This window comes from Macaca thibetana, chromosome 4 (genome assembly GCF_024542745.1).
Source record: "Macaca thibetana thibetana isolate TM-01 chromosome 4, ASM2454274v1, whole genome shotgun sequence".
Taxonomy (NCBI): domain Eukaryota; kingdom Metazoa; phylum Chordata; class Mammalia; order Primates; family Cercopithecidae; genus Macaca; species Macaca thibetana.
The window spans coordinates 112956788-112977245 of NC_065581.1; the positions used below are offsets into that span (position 1 = coordinate 112956788).

At 43.2% G+C, this 20458-nt stretch overlaps 1 protein-coding gene and 1 non-coding gene across 2 annotated transcripts in view; one reads left to right on the forward strand and one right to left on the reverse strand.

The window, feature by feature from the left end:
• AKAP12 (A-kinase anchoring protein 12) overlaps nucleotides 1-20458 on the reverse strand; it is a 123204-nt gene that overhangs the window by 62197 nt on the left and 40549 nt on the right. The gene's annotated exons all lie outside the window — the stretch shown is intronic.
• LOC126953996 (U6 spliceosomal RNA) lies at nucleotides 19364-19471 on the forward strand. Its single transcript, XR_007725463.1, has one exon. It is a non-coding gene; the product is annotated as a U6 spliceosomal RNA (small nuclear RNA).

The window sequence follows — 20458 nt, forward strand, 5'->3', positions numbered from 1 at the left end:
CTGAGAATATTTGATTCTTTTATGTGTTTAAAACCAAACCAAACAAAAATAAACCACTAACAAAGAGGGAGAGGAAGAGGAAAAGGGAGAGAGAAAAGGAGTCAATGTTTGTATAAGCATTTTTTAAAAGTCTGGAACGATATGTACCAAATCTTTAATAATGGCTACCTCTATGGCACTGTTATTGTTTGGTTTTGTCCTTTTAGAGGGAGATTGGGAGAACAGACGTGGTTTCCTTTTTACTCACTATATCATTGTAAAAGTGAAAACACATTGAACCCTAAAACTCATAGCTTCTTAGGCTTCAAGCATGTTAATAACCTGACTTGCCAGGGTTCATAAATCTCTTAAGATCATCTAAGCCAACAGGTCACACTGCTGGAGCTTTAACTCCTCTGTTTATATCACCGCCAAATGTAAATAGCATATTAATGTTCTCAGCTAAGCCATTCATCAAAAACATTGACCAGGACAGAGCCAAGCATATCACAGTTCTACAGCAGACCACTCCAGGCTCCTGACAGAGAACACATCTATCCTATGCATTATGTACCCATTTCACAAGGGTGTTTCATATACATTTGCTTCCACCTTAAGGAAGTTACTTTCACGACCTTGAGCATATTTCCTGCCTACCTCATATCTTCCCCATTCTCTGTAAAATGGAGTTAATAATTCATTTTTAGGCTGGTCCGATGGTAGTGGGTTATCAGAAATTAACATCAGTGTTACTAAAGTTGGTATACAACCCCACACTGCTAAACTTGACTGGCTTTTAAAATAGAGAAAAAAAGGCTGGGCGCAGTGGCTCAAGCCTGTAATCCCAGCACTTTGGGAGGCCGAGACGGGCGGATCACAAGGTCAGGAGATCGAGACCATCCTGGCTAACACGGTGAAACCCCGTCTCTACTAAAAAAATACAAAAAACTAGCCAGGTGAGGTGGCGGATGCCTGTAGTCCCAGCTACTCGGGAGGCTGAGGCAGGAGAATGGCGTAAACCCGGGAGGCAGAGCTTGCAGTGAGCTGAGATCTGGCCACTGCACTCCAGCCTGGGCGACAGAGCGAGAAAAAAAAAAAAAAAAAAAAAAGAGAGAGAAAAAAAAAGAATTCATTTTTCTTTGCCTTTTTTTTTTTTTTTTTTTTTTTTTTTGAGACAGACTCTCACTCTGTCACCCAGGCTGGAGTGCAGTGATGTGATCTCAGCTCACAGCAACCTCCGCCTCCTGGGTTCAAGTGATTCTCCTGCCTCAGCCTCCCAAGTAAGTGGGATTACAGGCAAGTGCCATCACACCTGGCTAATTCTTTTGTATTTTTAGTAGAGATGGGGTTTCACCATGTTGGTCAGGTTGGTCTCGAACTCCTGACCTTAAGTGATCCACCCACTTTGGCTTCCCAAAGTGTTGGGATTACAGGCGTGAGTCACCTCGCCCGGCCAAGAATTCATTTTTATATACCTCAAAGAATATCTGAAATATCACCAGGCACATATTAAGTTTTTAATAAGTCAACTATTAACATAAATTTTAGCTGTCTTTGTTATACTACTTGTTAACAATAATTGTGGTCTTGGGAATTACTTGTTCCATGCCTGTGTTCCTCTCTAAAATGAAAGCTCTGGGAGTTATTACCTGTGTTCTTCCTGCTCTGCGCTCAACAATAACACCTGGCAAATGGCAAAGGCGTCTAATCTTTCTGATTTTCTAGGTCTGGGCAGGACAAAGGGGATAAAGGTGGTTTATATAAAGGTCTAAATGGAGGAGGGCCGTCTGTGATTTTTCTTTTCTTTTCTTTTTAAACTATAGAAGGCATGGGGGAAACAGAAGACAGCACAGCACGTACAAGGTCTTGATTAGAGTCCAAAAGCTCCTCTCAGCTATGGAACTTTACCTCTGAGCTCATTTTCCCAGTTACAAACTGAGACTAATACTATCTCTGTTTTTGGATTGTGTGAGATTCAAATGAAATCATATTGGGGGAAATTCTCTTTCTAAATAGAAAAGCACTCAGCAGCCATTTTATGAGACTTGGTCCATTTGATCAAATCAAGGTCGATGTGCTATCTCAGTACTTTCCAGCCCTTATCTCACACTATGGTCACCTTTTATAAATGGTCCTTGTGTTTCTGTTAAGGAGGGTTTCAAAGGAGGCAGCATTTGGTTTGAGTCCGAGATGTGAAATGACAAGGGAATCCAACAAGATTAGACACAGCTCGGTAGAAGCGACACATCTCACTATACACACATACACACACACACACACACATCCCAGGACACACATTCATATGGGCTGCACATCAAGACACGGGGTATGGCTAAAGGTAACACGGCCATGGCTTTGAAATCACAGACTTGCTCACAGAAGAGAAAAGAAGACACAGTAGCCTATTTTTTTTTTTTTTTTTGAGACAAAGTCGCACTCTGTCCCCCAGACTGGAGGACAGTGGCACGCTCTTGGCTCACTGCAACCTCCACCTCCTGGGTTCAAGTGATTCTCCTGCCTCAGCCTCCTGAGTAGCTGGGATTACAGGTGCACACCACCACACCTGGCTAATTTTTCTATTTTTTAGTAGAGATGGTTTCACCATGTTGGTCAGGCTGGTCTTGAACTCCTGACCTTGTGATCCGCCCACCTCGGCCTCCCAAAGGGCACTGTGTGAGCCACTGTGCCCAGTCCATAGTAGCGTTTTTTTTCCTGAGGTTCCTGGTTGGTTCAGATCCTCAGGTTGCTAGGGCAAGTGATCCTGCCCCCACAACACACACACACACAGACACACACACAAACACACATACACAGAGCTGTGTGGTGTGTATCAGTGAGTCCACCCATCAATGTAACTCAAGGAGCTATCATTAAGACTGATGATTTATTTCATACAAGTCAATGGCTATAGCTCCAATTGGTGTACTCACTCTAAAATTAAATAGTTCAAAGAGCAATCCAGACTAGCAAAAAACAAAAAAACAAGCAAAAAAAAAACCTTTTATTTCAACCTAGGCATACAATGTATTTTCCAATGTATATTTAAATTTCCAGAAGTAGGCTGAAAATAAGATGGAGGCTAAATGCAGAAATGGATTATTCCATTGGTGATCCAGATCTATGAGAACTTCAGATGAACAATAGCCCTAATTTTTGTGAGGGAACCGGATCGAATTCTTTAGTCTCTCCATTCCTTCCCCGACACAGTCATGCCTTCCAAGAAGTTCAGCCTGAAGAGGCTGCATCTCACTTCTCTGAGGCGCAGAAATAAACCTTATTAAAACCCCAGTGTTAAAGCTATTTTAAAGAGGTTTTCTTTAAGAGTGTAAAACATTACTGTTAATTCTGTAGAGAATGGCAGGAAAATGATTGTTACTTTATTTTATTTTATTTATTTATTTATTTTTGAGATGGAGTCTCGCTCTGTCTCTCAGGCTGGAGTGCAGTCGCATGATTTCGGCTCGCTGCAACTTCCACCTCCCGGGTTCAAGCGATTCTCCTGCCTCACCCTCCTGAATAACTGGGATTACAGGTGTATGCCACCACACCTGGCTAATTTTTGTATTTTTAGTAGAGATGCAGTTTTGCCACATTGGCCAGGCTGGTCTCAAACTCCTCACCTCAGGTGATCTGCCCACCTCAGCCTCCTAAAGTGTTGGGATTTCAGGGGTGAGCCACCGAACCTGGCCGATGTGATTTTTAATTAGCTCAGTATATATAGTAAGCACTGCTAAGGCAATCAGAAATATACGTTTATATTCCATGAATTTAAAAAAAGATTTAAGGCAATCTGCAAAAGAAAAACAGGAGGAGGCCTTTTAACTAGCAAGGTTTTTAAAAGAGAGAAAATGAACTGCTTATCGGGTTTCAGAGGTATTATCAAAGCATGGAGTCAAAAGCTCTCTCCAACCACATGAAACTGAGAAGAGGATGCATCCCGGGGAGGGCGTGATTGTGGCGATCTCTAAAAATAAGAAGCCCTTATCTCTGAGAAATTGACCTCCAGAGCTCTCTTCCTGCGGCCAGTTTTCCTCAGGGAAGCAGCAGCAGATCCTCTTGAGGGTGGCAGCAGGTCCCAGGTCTTAACCTACAGATGCCATGAAGCCTCTGATCTTTAAAAAAAGCCACTGCTGGTTTTAAATTTCATGATAATCTCTTTCCACCCATATATTCAGCAAAACAAAACCAACCACCCAAAACAATCCCCTTACTGCTTGGTGACATCACCGTAAGCTCGACTGAGTTCATTTGAAGGACTCAGAAAAGGGGGTGAACATCTCCTCACCGTCACCCACAGTCCCTGTGGCCCCTTCCCTCCAGCTCCAGAGGACGAAAACAACAGGGCCCAGCTGTCCGAACCCCACGTGTCCTACCGCACTTTATCCTGCAGGTCTTCATTCCAAGATGGGGTTTACAGCCTACACGACATCATCCCACCAACTGCCGAGTAAGAGCTATTCACCCGACAGCAACATTTATCCACTTTCAATACCTGATTGGCTTAGACCAGCTTTGTCATGCTGTCACATTCGTTGAACTAATTTAATTTAATCCTAGTGCAAAAGTTCTAATTTTCAGAATGCCAATATTAATTTTATTTTGTGTTTGAAATGCAGTGCTTACTATTTAAGGAAGGCAGCTGGAACGGTTTCTGCGCAGCACAAGAGCTTGCGGGCCCGTGAGTGCTGCTTGGTGAGGGGTATAAATACCAGATAGAGAGTTTCTCGCCACTGTCTACAAATCCCACATTTTCATGTTTCTTCTCATTTTCAGTAAAATTCAAGAAAATTAGTTAACCATAATTTCAGGAGAAATAACCCAAACTCATCTTTGGACATGAGAAAGAATGATCGCTAAGAGAGATCCACTAAAATCATCAGCTTGCTTTTAGCATGCAAAATTAATTCCATTGAACATTAATATTCAAATTGTTGGATCTCTTAGAAAATAATGTATCTCACATTGCTTATGGAAACTCCAAAGGACTCTCCACTACAGGTGAACTCATTTTATCAGGAATGTTGTCTACAAATTAGGCCTCTAAATTCTCAAAGATCGGTGTTTATCAAACTGGTATCCGAGAGCATGAGTATACTGGGTGTATCAACATCAGCATCTCAGGCATTATCTCAGACGTGTTCTGTGCTCCAGGTTAGCCTGGGAAACTCTGAGGTAGACAGAGTTAAGCAGATTTACTTAGAATTTAAAAACTCTTTAATGTGCATTCTCAATCTCTAAGGAGAAAATCACTGCATTTTCTAAAAATGAGTTCCTCATATTGGAACCCTCTCTGAGTCACATCTACTAACATCCCCCATAACTAAAGACACTATGGATGCATGCAGTATGTTTCAACACACAACACTTCAGTCAAGTATTCCTCTACTTTATAAAAAGTTATAGTTGTTTTTAAAAGTATTAAAACTCCCAAGTTCTCTGGGAAAGTATGTGAAAGAAAACAAAGCACTCTAAATCTGGTTAGGTGGGAGATCAACCATGCTGATTTCAGGCAAAGGGAATTTATAAGATCTCTGCTGGAGATGGGGGCAATAAAAAGCACCACCTACCAATGACAGCATTCACTGCATGAAGATGGCCTGCCAGAATTCCGTTCTGTGAAATGCCTACCTTGTAATGTTGGCAAACCCCACAGCACTTGGGTCTTAGGACAGAGAGAAGCTCATTAAATCCAACTGGAAGAAAAACCTGTGAATCCTAGACCAAGTCTCTGACACAACCAGTATCTTCCTCTCTGTGGACACCGTGGATGGTAATTACAGGATACAGGGCATCCCTGGTGTCCCCCGCCCCGCCCCCAACACCAAGAAATGTGTACCTCCCCTGAGGCAGTGGTGATAACATTCCTGGTTAAGAACCACTACTCACAGCCTCATAGAACCAGAAAAGAACTTTAGGCCAAGCACGGTGGCTCACACCTGTAATCCCAGCACTTTGGGAGGCCGAGGCGGGTGGATCACAAGGTCAAGAGATTGAGACCATCCCGGCCAACATGGTGAAACCTCGTCTCTACTAAAAATCCAAAAATTAGCTGGGCATGGTGGCACTGGCCTATAGTCCCAGTTACTGGGGAGGCTGAAGCAGGAGAATCCCTTGAACCTGGGAGGTGGAGGTTGCAGTGAGTTGAGATTGTGCCGCCCTCCAGCCTGGTGACAGAGCAAGACTTCATCTCAAAAACAAAACAAAAGAAAAAAAAAAAAGAGGAAGAAGAACTCCAAGGCTGAACCTGAAGAACTGTATTCTTTTTTTCCCCTAAGGTACCTTAAACCAAGAAAATGCATCTCTACTTAATTATGCTGGATCCATGACACAATCTAACACAGATCTTAGGCATGTGAGCCATGGTTGCACTGGGTGTCCATGCAGGGGAGAAGACTATGTAATCCAGCAATTCCAAGGATTCTTGTGTTAAGGACAGGGAACAAGCCCGATACCATGTTACTGACTCTCCCCTGAAGCTTCAAAGGAATACTGGAGTTCTGGGTTTAACAAAAAAGCACCTGACTTCTCCTGATTAGTTATTTGACTTTGGGTCCCAGATCATGTCAAGTTACACAGCACAGAATACAGACCCCTAGAGCTAGAGCTTTATATTCCAGTGTCATGACCTGCATCGTGAATGTCTAAGACAAGTTCCTCACCACCCACTGCTCTGAGCTGTTGCATCTACCAGCTGTCCCAGGCAAATTAATTACCATCTTGACTTCTTGGACCTCCACAGATTCTAATTGCAAAACAAGCAAAATGTTATTGTGAATAGTTAGAATAATAAAAATTAATCACCCCAAAACACATTTCTGACAATTCTGGCAATTCTCATGACTAGTTTTTTCTGGGACCCTGCACCAGCAAATTCATTTCAGGTTTTATCTATAGCATAAGTGGAAGTCAAGATCTCAGTTCTCACTTAATTCCTACACACCACTTCATATTCAAGTAATTACTCTCACTTTAAGTGGCTGCTTCTCTCAAAGGAATCCTCATTTGGTAGTAAAATAATTACATCACATCCTTGCTTAGAAATCTGATAATACCAAATGTTTTGAAATCCACTGTGTACCACAGAAAGGCGAAATAGTTTTTGAGTCCAAGAGATAAACAATTTCGACAGAGGAGGAAACCAGCGTTATCCCAAGTAAAGTCTCGATTTTAAAGTTCAAAAATTTTAGAGGCTAATATTACTTCTTCTAATCAAAGGTGTGTCCCTAAGACAGGAGTATCTGAAATTCCACCGCGGAGGCAATCAGACATGAAAAATATGTAGTGCCTATACACTGCACAACTGTCACCTGCTTATGGGGGAAAAGGCAGAGATGGGCAACAGGAAGACACAAGAAGGTCTCATAAAAAGCTCTTCTCCCATCCTGAGAAGGGATGTTTGTTTGGTTTGTGTTAGGCAGCCCTAGGCAGCACATATCAGCGCACGCATCTCGCAGGCTCTTCACCATGCTGACAGCTGCAATATGTGAGGTGGAGACAGAAGTTTACTCCAAACTTTGCCAAAACAGGCAACATATTACCATTCAATGAGGAGGATAATTGCGACCCCTGTCGAAGTGAAATACAGTCAGCCTTCCATATCTGCAGTTCCTTATCCTGCAAATACTATCTTTTCAATCCTTGGTTGGTTGAATCTGAGGATGGGGAACCCCTGGGTCCAGAGAGCAAACTGTGGGACTTGTGAGCATCCTTGTATTTTGGTACCAACATGGGTGGGAGGGTCCTGGAACCAATTCCTCTAAGATACTGAAGGACAACTGTACTACACACTGTCTGCAAATTTGTGGCTATACTGCCTTTGAAACAGATTGCTTAAACTGATTGCTGATTTTTAACTAAAAACCCACTTAGAATGTATTGCCCATCCCATTGCAACTTCAATTCTAAGTCCATGCTCCATTCGACCGAAAGAGAAAAAGAACAAGCAAAATTGCTTGTCTCCTTTTCAGTAGAACGCACTTGATTTGCAAAGATGACCTAAGATAATGTGATTTAGCCAAGAATCAACAGTTATTATCCCATTATGTTCAACTCCAAATATTTGTAGCACAATCACCAAAATGTAAGATACAGAATTAAAAAGCAGCAAAGTTTGAATCCACAAACAACTGTCCTGTGTTTGCTAAAGAGCATCTATGGGAATTCGCAGATGGAGGTTGAATTCTAAACTGCTTTTCAATGGAAACGTCTCTGCCTCACAGGCTCCTGTCTGAAGCCTGCTAGGCAGAGGGCTCCACTGCCAGAACCTCTGCTGGCCGCAGCATTCAAGATAGAAGGCACTGCACGTGGAAGGAAGGGAAAGAGGCCACAAGTCAGCTGGCTGGGAGTGAGCTATGTGAAGCCATCCCAAGAGACTTTGAGAAATGCCTCCTTATTTGTGAAAAAAACTCAAGAAAGTTTCCTATACACTGTGGCATCCATCGGTTACTTAATAAAGTCATTAAACATTTAGCTCTGATAATGGACTTGCAGATGCCATTGTGGAGAATCCATTTAGGGTTTGTGGATGCTTAATAGCAAAATTAAAATGATAAATTGAAATGGGTTTCTCTGACGTGCGTGCTTAGCTCTGTGCGCCACAGCATACAAGCAGCCTCCTGCATACCAAAGTAAGTGACGCGAATCCAGCCCTGCCGCTGCTTGAGCACAGCCAGTGTTTATCAGTCAGCTCTGAGGAAAACAGGGACTTCGCCTAGGCCCACTGATTCCTAAGGGGCAGGCAACGGCAAGACCCCTTGTTAGCTGGGGCCCTGCACCAGCAAATTCATTTCAGGTTTTATCTATAGCATAAGTGGAAGTCAAGCCTACCGGGCTTCTCTGGACCCAGCATAGCCCAGGACAGAGCACGATTTGCAAGCCCACCCATGAGAGGAAATCTCAGCTGAGCCACTCATTAGCTGTGAGACATGTGGGCAAATTTCTCATCCTCTGAGCCTATAGAAGGAGAGGTAATACTTTTTTGGGGCTGTTGTTGTGGTTATATCCTAACCCAATTAAGTCAGAATCTCTGGGAAAGGGACCCACGTATTAGTAGTTTCTAAGGCTCTCCCAGGTAATTCCAATGGGCAGCTGCTGTCTCAGAGGCATGATACTGACCAAGGGAACCTGACAGGTGGTGAAGGGGACACCGGATGAGGCGATCTGCAGCAACTGGAGACCAGCTCTCAAAGGGAAAGCAAATCAGAAAGCAGCTCCGTTTACGTGCAGAGAGGGGGAGTTTCTATGCAGTTAAGGTTACAGGAAGAAGCTAGAAGGACTAACTTCTGAGGAAGAGGAGGGGATTTGGTAGGGGAGAGGGCAAGAGGTTAAAAACAAGAATCAGGGCTGGGCGAGGTGGCTCACACCTGTAATTCCAGCACTTTGGAGGCCGAGATGGGTGGATCACCTGAGGTTGGGAGTTGGAGACCAGCCTGACCAACATGGAGAAACCCCATCTCTACTAAAAATACAAAATTAGCTGGGAGTGGTGGTGCATGCCCGTAATCCCAGCTACTCGGGAGGCTGAGGCAGGGGAATCGCTTGAACCTGGGAGGCAGAGGTTGCAGTGAGCCGAGATCACGCCATTGCACTCCAGCCTGGGCAATACGAGTGAAACTCCATCTCAAAAAAAATAAATAAAGAATCTCATGAAGGCTAGGAACCATCAGTGAGGGGATGGGAGAGGAAGCTGGTCTGTGAGGGGTGAAAGGTCTTCAAGGAGTCCTAACTGAACTCCAGGGCCTCACTGCCAAGGGTCAATCTGCTTGGCTTCAGATTTTTTGGGGAGCACCCAATGGCATGGATGTCTAAGTGGAGAAAGACTGTAGTTGGGTGAGGGATGTGCTAGGAGAATGAGATGACAGCGAGTGGTTCTTCTCTGTTCTGTCTGGCTCAGTCACCTGGGCCTGGGCTTGTCATGATGTCCAACTGATGCCCCTGTGGAGCCTTCCACCCACCCTCCCTGTAGGGTGTGCAGTGAAGATGTTGGCCTTTCCAGACACTGCCCAGTTTTCCTATCCTCCAAAATGGCTCCTGATCAAGCTACCTGAATTCAGTGGAGAAGGAACTCAACAATACTAGTCCCTATAAGCATTAACAGGTGCCAGAATAATGTTTCCCATAAAGAAATGATGACTATCCTAAAAACACATCTGTGTTAGTCCACACAATTCTCCAGTCTCAAAAGGACGCTTCCAAACCATCTTGTTCAGATGCCTCTTCCCATCGATGTTTGACCTTCTAAACACAAAAGTGTATCAAAACAAAACAAAAGCAAAACGCCAGCCATAACCATGCTAGTCATCATGTTACCCAAGGAGGAGAGAATTGCAATCCAAGTTCCATAATGGAAGGATCTGCAAGTTAAACATCTCTCAGCCTTTGCTTTGAATGAGCTAAGAGCCAAGCTAAAACCTCACAAGGGAAAGTGACATCTGCGAAAGCCCACCACCCTCCCTTGACAAAGTTAAGCTGGTGACAGGGTGTCTATTCAAAAGCCCTGTGCTTCCTTTCTCTTACGGGCCAGCATAGAATGTATTGATCAAGACATTCTAAGAAAGACAAATAATAGCTCTAGTTTCTTCTTTCTTATTTCCTGGTTTCACAAAATTACTCAATAGAACAGTTATGTTGCACACCTTGCAATCTTCTTATCAAGACCTTACTCTACTGAGAAAAAAGGGAGAGCGTTTCTTAAGAAGTGACAATATATGAGAGGCAAAGCCCTATGGAAACCACATCAACCACAAGATGGGTTTTTGGCTTTTTGCTTTTTTGTTTGGCTGGTTGGTGTTTGCTACCAAATCTATTTTCTCATACTTCTCCTTCTGAGACGTGCAGGCTGGTTAGAATATTCACTACTACATAACCCAATGCTCTCAAAATCAGTGCCTAATTAAAAATACATTCACTGTCTAGCCAACTATGGTGAATTTGCAGAGGACCTTGAAGCTGCGTAACCACCTCTCTCAACATTAGGGGTGGAGAGTATCAGTTTGAATCTCCCCATCTGCACTCAAAGGCTGGCTAGTGGTGTTTCTGTTTGAGAAGGGCAGTGACTGTGAACTTGACATTCATCTCTCACAGCATGTTTTCAGCAATTCTGGTGATTTGGGATTTGTTGCAAATTTTAAAATGAAAACAAAAACCTATGTCCTGCAATGTCTACTAAAAACAAAAATCCTCCAGAAAAAAAATACAAGCCTCAGAAGAAAGCACTTGCAGTATGTACGGACTATGGCTTGAATAAGTGATCTTTCACAAGTGCGTTTTCCATTCTAACAGGAATCCATTAACCTCATTTATAAATCACAAGTTATAGCTGTCAAAATAGCTTTTAGAGCTGCCAGCTGTTACAGAGCGCATCTAGCGATGCCATTAATCCCTTGATTTTTAGCTTCATCAGTAATACAGTGGAACACAGACCAGCACTCGTTCCCCATACACGCACACTTGAAAAATGTGGTCCTGATTTAAGAGGCAGAAGACAATAATTTGGGAGAAATTCCCTCTGTCCTCCAAAAGCATGAGTTTTGACTTCTCAATGGGGGTAGGGTGGGAGTGGGAAGAGTGAGAGGCAGTTCAGATGTACCCCAAATATCCCACAAAATATGAATTAAATACTTCAGAGGCTCTGTGTAATCCTTCCTTATAACTCTGTCAACTTTATTTTAGCACCTATTGTTTGGAAAGCCCATTTAAACAATGTGCTTGTGACTCCTTTTTCTTTCTCTCTCTCTCTCTCCCTCCCATTTAAACAAAGTGCTTGTGACTCCTTTTTCTTTCTCTCTTTCTCTCTCTCCCTCCCTCCCTCTCTTTTTTTTTTTTTTTTTTTTTTTTTTTTTTTTTTTTTTTTGATGATGTCTTGCTCTGTCCCCCAGGCTGGAGTGCAGTGGTGCAATCTCAGCTCACCGTAGCCTCCGCCTCCCGGGTTCAACCTGCCTCAGCCTACTGAGTAGCTGAAATTACATGTGCCCGCCACCACGCCTGGTTAATTTTTTTGTATTTTTCATAGAGTTGGGGTTTTACCATGTTGTCCAGGCTGGTTTCAAACTACTGACCTCAAGTGATCCACCCACCTTGGCCTTCCAAAGTGCTGGGATTACAGGCATGAGCCACTGAGCCCAGCCATAATTTTTTTTTCATATATACTTTAAGTTCTGGGATACATGTCCAGAACATGCAGGTTTGTTACATAGGTATACACGTGCCATGGTGGTTTGCTGCACCCATTAACCTGTCACCTATATTAGGTATTTCTCCTAGTGCTATCCCTCCCCTACCTGCCCCCACTCCCCAACAGGCTCCAGTGTGTGACGTTCCCCTCCCTGTGTCCATGTGTTCTCATTGTTCAACTCCTACTTATGAGTGAGAACATGCGGTGTTTGGTTTTCTGTTCTTGTGTTAGTTTGCTGAGAATGATGGTTTCCAGGTTCATCTACCTCCCTGCAAAGGACATGAACTCATCCTTTTTTATGGCTGCATAGTATTCCATGGTGTATATGTGCCACATTTTCTTTATCCAGTCTATCATTGATGGGCATATGGGTTGGTTCCAAGTCTTTGCTATTGTGAATAGTGCTGCAATAAACATACGTGTGCATGTGTCTTTACAGTAGAATGATTTATAATCCTCTGGTTAGATACCTAGTAATGGGATTGCTGGGTCAAATGGTATTTCTGGTTCTAGATCATTGAGGAATCGCCACACTGTCTTCCACAATGGCTGAACTAATTTACAGTCCCACCAACAGTGTAAAAACATTCCTTATAATTCTTTAAAATATTAATAAGTAAACATGGCCGGGCCTGATGGTTCATGCCTGTAATCCTAGCACTTTCCAAGTCAGGTAGATCACTTGAGTCCAGGAGTTAGAGACTAGCCTGGGCAACATGGTGAAATTCCATCTTTACAAAAAATGCAAAAATTGGCTGGGCGTGCTGACTCGTGTCTGTGGTCCCAGCTACTCAGGAGGCAGAGGTGGGAAGATCACCTGAGCCCAAGGACGTTGAGGCTGCAGTGAGCCATGATTGTGCCACTGTACTCCAGCCTGGGAAACAGAGCAACACCCCGTCTCAAAAAAAATAAAATGAAATCAAAATAAAAAAAGAAAATATACTTACTCCCATTGCTGCCACCCAACAACTGTGGGACCTTGGTCAAGTCAACAGCAGTAGCTTTGGTTCTCACCTGATTGCTTTGTTTTGTAAAATACTTGAACTCTCTCGAGCTCTGAGCTCTAACCTTCTCTGACTCAGATCGCATTTGGGACTCAGTCAAGAAGGGCAAGTTACGCTGCTTTGACACCTGGAGAGACAGAGTACAAAGTGGCTTGTTTAGTCCACATGTGCTTAAATAAATAATAACGGATAATGGACACCTCAATGGAAAGAATTCGTTCCTTAACCACTTCGTTCAAGATCTGCAAGCAAACTAAATGATTTCAAGACGTATAGACTGTAACTGCTAGTGGAACAGTCTCCAATATTCACATCTGCGGGAGTAGAAAGGGAGAGTTTCTTTGTTTTGTTTTCTGTTTCCTAAGAATGCAAGCCAACGCCCCATCCAGCAAGGGGTGGCGCTTCCTCATGAGGTCGTGTGGGCTTCTGGGAAACGCCCCCTCCCTGCTGTTACTGATCTTGAACCTTGACAGCAAGCAAAGTAGAACATATTTGTATAGTAAGAGCACAGAGATGGAGCAGACAGGTGCCAGTCTTCCTGCCAGCTTTATTTGAAACACAAACAAAACGCTTCCAGCCTGATGCTATTCCTAAAGCAAGTTTGCTTCTGCAGGAAAAAGGGCTTTCCCTAAACAAGTGTACTATCAATGACAATGACTCACTTGCAAAATTGCTGTTGCCTTAATCTTTTAAAAAAATTATCACCTCCAGAGCCCAGTGCGGTGGCTCATGGCTGTAATCCCAGCACTCTCGGAGGCCAAAGGGGGTGATCACCTGAGGCCAGGAGTTCGAGACCAGCCTGGCCAACGTGGTGAAACCTCATCTCTACTAAAGATACAAAAAAATTACCCGGGCGTGGTAGTGCTCCTGTAATCTCAGCTACTCGGGAGGCTGAGGCAGGAGAATCGCTTGAACTCGGGCAGTGGAGGTTGCAGAGAGCCGAGATTGTGCCATTGCACTCCAGCCTGGGTGATAAGAGCAAAACTCTGTCTCAAAAAAAAAAAAATAAAAAATTATCAGCTCCAGAAGATAATCATGTGATAGATGCAGATGATCAATAAAGCCTTTGCACTTTTTGAACCCAATACTGACTTACAGGAAATGATGTGCTTTAAATTCAGAGCATACACAGACTATCTTAGAAACTGGAAAATATACTTATTTCTTCATCAAACTGTACAAATGACTTCTTTTCCCCTCTTCAACTCACCTAAATGATAGACTGTAATACTTCAAATTTTTTTTGTTTTTGTTTACATAATCCTTCCCCTTTTTGCATGAAATTGATTTTTTTTTTTTTTTACCTAAGACATTACAACCAGAGAAGTTACTGCGAAAAAGAACTTTGCTATAATACTCATTTGTGTCAAACTTTCTGGTTATTGTTCTTAAAAAAAATCCTCTTTTCATCTTTTCCATAAACTCTCCATTGAGAATTATAGGCTCTTTGGTAATCAGTAGATTGAAACACACACACACACACACACACACACACACACACACACACACACAGTGAAATGCAGCTCTCTGATGTGTACTTCCTAGCAAGGAAAAAATAGTCCAATAGCAAACTCAATAATGTGAATCACTGCCAAGACACGAAAACATTATTTGGTGTCCATTCCTATGACAATGGGAAAAATAGTTCTGAGAGTGAAAAGTTTTTGTATCAATTAGGTTATGTCCTCTAAAACTGTTTCCAGTTATTGCTTCTGGGGACTGAGGGGACAATATATTTGCTTTGATATGTAAGTTTTTACAATGGAGCATTAGTCTTACGTGGTCTCAATACACTCCCCACTCTGTCGTTCATAAATCATGTTCTTCACATTACTCCTAAAATAAAGTGCCTGAATCTTGCAGTCCAGACCACCACATGCTCATAGTGCATCTTGCATTTCATCCTCTTTGTTGACCTCCAAGTTCACTCTCCAAAGCCTCTGAACATTCAACGTTTTGCAAAAGCCTCGGTTCCACCCTGGGTCCCCATGCATTATTCAACACTTGATTAATCCCTGTGATGGGTTCCTATGTCATCTGGATGTGTCAAGTCAAAAGGAAGTGTCACACATCGAAGACAGAGTACTAAGACACATGGTACTAACAGGGAGGGGTCCCTTTCAGTTCTGTCGATAAGAGAAAGTGTACAAGAAAAAGTTGAGTTTTGAGCTGGGTCTGGATAGGCAAAAAGTACCAATGGCAGGGAAGAGAGAAATAAGACACCGACATGTGTCGGTTCTTTGTTTTTGTTTTTGTTTGAGACAGGGTCTTGCTCTGTTGCCCAGACTGGAGTGCAGTAGCTCAGTTATGGCTCACTGCAGCTTTGACCTCTCAGGCTCAAGCAATCCTCCAGCCTCAGCCTCCCAAGTAGCTGGGACTACAGGTGCATACTGCCACACCCAGCTAATTTTTTTGTAGTTTTTGTAGAGACAGGGTTTCAACATGTTGCCCAGGCTGGTCTCAAACTCCTGGGCTCAAGCGATCCTCCCACCTCAGCTTCCCAAAGTGCCAGGATTACAGGTGTGAGCCACCACACCCAACCATGTGTTCTTATTTATCTCATGTCAGGCAATGGCAAAGAGTGCAATGTGGGAGTGATGCCGAGAGATCTGGTAACGGCACATCTCAACGTGCAGGTTTCAAAGATCACTGCATTCGTGGTGAATGATGTACGACGCTGATATATGCGGACAGAAGTCAGAATGTAATTACCTCTTGGGGAGCAATAACCAGAAGGAGATGCAAGGGAGGCTTCTGGGGCGCTGGTGAGGTTCTCCAACCTGACCTGGGAGAGGGTTACTCGTGCATTCACCTTGTAAGAACTCACCAAGGTATACGCTTAAGACTTGCTCACTTTATCAGATATAAATCGACCACAGACAAACCCTAAAAATCCCCAAACCACCAATCTGTCTGCAGAGAGAAGGAGCTGAAGGAGACCGAGTTGGAGGCAGGAAGGCTGCTGCTGTGTCCATGCAGGGGAGAGATGAAGCCAGGGAAGGCCCTGTGGACAGAATGGGTCGATGTGAAATGTCTTTGGAGATGAGGCCAATGGGACTTGCCAATGGAAAAAGAATGACTCCTGGATTTGAAACTTGGTTATGTCAGTGACAGCTTCTGAGCTCTCATAAAAACACCTGACATTGCTTTTAACAGTGGGCTTTCTGTCTTTATACTGAATTCTGTCTCTGTCTCTCCCTCTCTTAGGCATTCTCTGATCAGAATGCCTCGCCTTGAGAAGAGGCCCTACCTGTAAGGTTCCTTCACCTCTAGGGGCTTGCCTCCTCTTTGGTACGATGGGGATTTACAAGTGTCTATCACGAGTGTACAAAGTGTGTAGGACAGCACCTGACATAGTAAGCACCCAGTCAGTGTCAACCATTAGTATTATGGAAAACGGATCACTGCTTTTGTTACCCTGTCCCTCCATTTTCTGGGTCAACAGTGAGACCATGTCTTTGCTTGATAATACTCTTTCTCAGGCAAAAAATTAGCATCCTAGTTGGAAAAGCCTAGAAACCTGGAGATCATCTTGGGATTTTCTGCATCTTGGTCATCCTCATGCTCCCTCAAATCCTATCATTTCTTTTGTGTTCAATGCTGTCTGTATCCATTGCTTGATTTCTGCCCTAGTTCAAGCTTTAGCATTTCATGGTTGATTTAATGCAATATCCTAAGAGCTGATCTCCCTGCCTTTGAGTGCCTCTTGTTTAGTTCTGCCTTAACGCTCAATCTGTCATGCTGGTCTCCTTTAGTTCCTAAAGTGTGCCTCCTCATCGTTATTAAATGGAGCCCAGCCTCCTTGTACAAGGGCCTCCACTTTTCTAAAATCTCCTGCTGCCCTCTTTCATAAAGGCTCAGTCCTGGGCTGAGAAGTAAGAAAGAAATCCTGAATGTTTTTCAACAGTCATCTAAATTTTTTCATAACATGAGTGCAGGCTGTACTGTGGGAAATCAGCAAGAGCTAAGCCAAGATAAAAACTAAATGAAGATGAAGATAGCAACTTTCTTACAAATCTAGCACTTTATACATAATACACTTTATGTAATCAATGATTTCAAGTTTGACCAGCCTAAACCTTGACAGTGATCAGGAATTAATAACCTGATAGGTAGGCAGCAGGGAAAACATTATTCAATTGACAGACAAGAGAAATCAGGGAATAAGCAACTGCTTCAAAGAATCCCTGTGAGCAGTAACACCAACAGACCCAGGCAGAGCCCCTCACTTCAGGGAGACCCATTCTGGGCCTCTTCTGGCTACATCCTTCCCCCGCGGCAACCAAAAGGGCAAACCTTCCTGAAATTAACATCCCACCTGTCCTGGGGGCCCAAGATTTGGAATTCTCAGAACCTATGCAAGTCTCTTCCCTGGGCACCTCTAGACCAAAGGGCTACAGGGCATTTGTTTTGGTGAAGGTTGGACATGTAGGCTGGAAAATCTCCATGCGTGGGCTGGGCACGGTGGCTCATCCCAGCACTTTGGGAAGCCGAGGTGGGTGGATCACCTGAGGTCAGGAAATCAAGACCAGCCTGGTCAACATGGCAAAACCCTGTCTCTACTAAAACTACAAAAATTAGTCGGGCATGGTGGCATGTGCCTGTAGTCCCAGCTACTCAGGAGGCTGAGGCAGAAGAATCACTTGAACCTGGGAGGCGGAGGTTGCAGCGAGCCGAGATTGCACCACTGCATTCCAGCCTGGGCGACAGAGCAAGACTCCATCTCAGAAAAAATAAAAATAGATGTACGGGTAGCTGAGAGCAGCAACAGGAGGGGAAGAGGACAGCTCGCTCCTGCATCACCCGTTCTGGCATGGGAGGTCGCGCCAGACTGAGCTTGGTGGATCACACCTATAATCCCAGTGCTTTGGGAGGCCAAGTTGGGAGGATCTCTTGAGGCCAGGTGTTTGATCAGCTTGGGCAACACAGGGAGACCTCATCCCTACGACAAAATTTAAAATTAGCTGGGTGTTGGGGAAGGGAGGGTATGGTGTAGGTCTGTATTCCTAGCTACTCAGAAGGCTGAGGCAGGAAGTCAAGACTGCAGTGAGCACCACTGCACTCTAGTCTGGGCAAAAGAGCAAGACCTTGTCTCATTAAACAAACAAACAAACAAAAAATAAATAACTAAATAAAACGTGTGTGGAGAAAAGAATGAAGCCACAGGAAATTGGGTCCTAACCTCACATACAATGCCCCAATTCTAAGACTTAAAATTCTATATAGCATCATCAAGACACAATGGGTTGAGTTAGGATTTGGGGGATTATTCCCTAAGTGTAGGAGAACTTCTTGCAAATGTGAAAGTATCAACCATGAGATCTGAAGCATATAAGAAGACCCCAAAAGATAAAGTGGGCAATAAATCTACTCGTAACCTGAAATTAAATTAGCGAACCGATACATAGACTTACAGAATTATGGTTATCTCTTCCCAGAAATTACAGAAATGCAAAAGTCAAAGCAAATTTAAAACACCATCCTTCACCTGTCAAAGTAACACTACCAATATCACTGACGTGGCCAAATCTGAACACTCATTTGTTCAAGGTAGCATCGAAATTAGCACAACTTGTAAAAACACGTTCTTTAGCAACCTTCATCCAGTTTGCAGAGGGAGGCTCGCAAGTTAAGTGACTTATCTAATGTAAGTGGCTGAGTTGGGGATTCAAATCCACATCCTGACCACCACACACATGCCCCTTCTACTTTGCATGAAGCCTAGATGTTTACCCTAAGGAAATAACAGGAGGAAAGTACAGAAACAAAGCCACTTCCTGCAGAATGGAAAGAAGCTGCCAATGTGTTCACTGGCAAATTTAAAACATGGCCTTGTTAAATGTAATATATCTTTAGAATTACACAGAAGGAACGGTAATTCTCTTAAGTGAAAGCAAAATGTGAGTGTTTCAAGCTAACTGCAACTCAGTCAAAAGTCAAAGGTTTGTGAAATATGATTGCCAAAATGGGGCATTGTGAGTATTCTGTAAAGTATCTCATACTACAATATTTTCGAAAAGAGCTGGGCACGGTGGCCCACAACTGTAGTCCTAGCTACTTGGGGAGGTGCTGAAGTGGGAGGGTCTCTTGAGTCCAGGACTTCAAGGTTACAGTGAGGTGTGATTGTGTCCCTCCAGCCTGGGCAATAAGAGGAAGAAGATCCTTTCTTAAAAAAAAAAAAAAAAAAAAAAAGGAAAGAAAGAAAAGAGCGCTTGTTTGGTTTGGCAGCACAGAGACTAAAATTGAAACGATACAGAGATTAGCATGGCCCCTATGCAAAGATGAGACCCAAATTTGTAAAGCGTTCCATATTTTTATATACAGTGTGTGCCGTGAGCTATTGAAAGCTGAATGCATTAAGCATATTTTGAAACGTAAGTCACTCCTTGGTTAACAAGTAAATGTGTCAGAAATTTATCATACAGAAAAGGGTGGAAGGGTGCGGCATTCCCTTTCATCCAGGAATTAGGCCTACAGAAATATTTGCACAAGCATAAGCATAAATGAATATGTATATTATACATAATTTTCATTTTATACATGAAAGTTATACTGTATATGAAAGGATGTTCAATTTCAGCATTACTTGTAATAGGAGACCATGAGAATCAATTTAAATGTCAATCAGTAAAGAGACTGGTTAAGTAAATTAGAGTATATCCATGCCACTGAACATGTAGCCAGTAAGCAGTGAGCCAGGTCTGTGTACACTGAACCAAAAGGTGCTTATGATTTCCTATTGAGTGAAAAAGGCAAGTTACGCAACAGTATTATCTATATGCATATTTTTTAAAAAAACCAACAGAAAGGATATGTTTGTGTGTGTATGTAAGAAAAATCTCAGAAGACAAGAGGGAATGAAGGAACTTTTTTTCTTATATGGTGGCATTTGCACAATGACAATATACCACTTTTATGCTTAAAAAAATATATTTTTAAAAAATTTTTTCTGGCCGGGCGCGGTGGCTCAAGCCTGTAATCCCAGCACTTTGGGAGGCCGAGACGGGCGGATCACGAGGTCAGGAGATCAAGACCATCCTGGCTAACACGGTGAAACCCCATCTCTACTAAAAAATACAAAAAAAAAAAAACTAGCCGGGCGAGGTGGCGGGCGCCTGTAGTCCCAGCTACTCGGGAGGCTGAGGCAGGAGAATGGCGTAAACCCGGGAGGCGGAGCTTGCAGTGAGCTGAGATCCGGCCACTGCACTCCAGCCTGGGCGACAGAGCCAGACTCCCTCTCAAAAAAAAAAAAAAATAAATAAATAAATAAATAAATAATTTTTTCAAGTTTGATTTCACTTGC